The sequence below is a fragment of the Mandrillus leucophaeus genome, unplaced genomic scaffold (assembly GCF_000951045.1).
Source record: "Mandrillus leucophaeus isolate KB7577 unplaced genomic scaffold, Mleu.le_1.0 Scaffold262, whole genome shotgun sequence".
In the NCBI taxonomy this organism is placed as follows: Eukaryota; Metazoa; Chordata; class Mammalia; order Primates; family Cercopithecidae; genus Mandrillus; species Mandrillus leucophaeus.
This window is the reverse complement of record NW_012102721.1, coordinates 2,250,789-2,252,774: the sequence shown is the minus strand read 5'-3', so window position 1 is coordinate 2,252,774 and position 1,986 is coordinate 2,250,789.

Here is a 1,986-nt window from a genome sequence, read left to right as displayed (position 1 = left end):
GAAAGGTCATGTGAAGACACAGCAAAAAGGAGGACACCTGCAAGCCAGGAAGAGAGCTCTCACCAAGACACTGACTCTACTGGCACCTTAACCTTGGACTTTTGGCTTCTGGAACTGGGAGAAATGAATGTCTGCTACTTAACCCACCCTGTTTGTAGGATTTTGTTATAGCAGTCCAAACTGACAGATGGTAGCGCTTCTTCCTCCACAGAAAATGGCCATATCTGAAAATCTGGTATAGTCATCAATTCTAAATTATGAACATTTAATCCTTCAGTGCTTTAGTGTTAAAAGCCATTTTTAATAGGAATCAGTTTTTTGGTTTTTTTGGGTTTTTTTTTTTTGCCTAAGTTTTTCATGTGCACTCTGTGTTTCTCTGGTTACTCCTCACTTAAACCATTTTCTTTTCGGGGTTGCCTTGTCCTTGGACACTAGCACTTAGCTGAAAATATCACACATTCAGGAGTTGTCACCCTAGCTCAACTGAATCAGAAGAAAAATGCAATAGGAAGCCTATTTGAAAAATGAACTGAAAGCACAAATTATTTTAATGACCTAGACTTCCTATCTATTCCTGTTAATTTAAAATTATACAACCACTCATTTGGTTTGCTCAAAGAACTCTAGAATTTTAGGTGAACAAAATTTTAGGTGGTCTTTTGCCTGGTTCTGTGGGTTTCCTTGTGTTGAATTTCCATCATCCTCATTAACTTGGCGGTAGCTCCAATCATTCTTAAGTAATTAATTCATTAAACAGTTCTGCTAAGTCAGTATTGGAAGAAGAGCCTCCTCTTTAATATTACAGTTAAGTCCACTTCCAGGTTCCTGGCACCCACAGCCACGTGGCCTGGTTTGACTCTGTCCCCACCCAAATCTCATCTTGAATTGTCCTCCCATAATTCCCACATGTTGTGGGAGGGACCCGGTGGGAGACAACTGAATCATGGGGGCCGTTTCCCCCATACTGCTCTCTGTAGTGAATAAATCTCATGAGTTCTGATGGTTTTATAAGGGGAGATCCCTTTTGCTTGGCTGTCTGATTCTCTCTTGCTGCTGCCATGTAAGAAGTGCCTTTTGCCTTCCACCATGATTGTGAGGCCTCCCCAGCCACATGGAGCTGTGAGTCCATTAAAACTCTTTCTTCCCGGTCTCAGGTATGACTTCAGCAGCGTGAAAACAGACTAATTCACCAGGTTAGTTGTATTATCCACTAATTTCATGCAGTGGCTGTTCAGAGAGCACTTAACACTTAGCCTAGGCAGGAGAAAGCAACTGACCAAGCCAAGTGCCTACCCTTGTGCTGACCTTCCTCAGGGCATGCTGGGGTCAGCTCTAGACCCTTATCAGCAGCCTGAACTTCTCCAAGGTGCTTTTGCCAGGCAGGGCCTGAGGAATGTTTCACTCACTTGAAGGGCGAATAGAGGCATGTTAGAAATCGTAACAGTAGGCAATAATAACAATGATAGTTAATAATAATGATGGTAACAATGGTAAACTCTGAGAGCCTTGACAGTGTGCTAAGCCCCTATTCTGAAAGTGTCTTGCTATTCACTGCATGCAAGCTTCATGAGTCCCGTGAGCTGATTAACTGGGTTCCATCGGCAAGCAAACAGAACCCAGAGCATGCTGGGAGACCACCTTCTTCAGAAGACCCTTCTGAGTTGATGAATCATTGGGTTTTAGTAGAAATATTTATTCCTCAGTTATTGATTCAAAAAAAAAAAACCTCTATGCTGAAAAGGATCAGAATATGCCACCCCAAAATATGCCATTTTGCCATAAGAATTATTTTGAGCTGAAGATAATTGGGAAAAAGTAGAGATAGAAAAAGAGGGCCAGACTCAATGGCTCATGCCTGTAATTGCAGCACTTTGGGAGGCCGAGGTGGGCAGATCACTTGAGGTCAGGAGTTCACGATCAGCCTGATCAATATGGTAAAACCCCATCTCTACCAAAAATACAAAAATTAGCCAGGTGTGGTGGCGG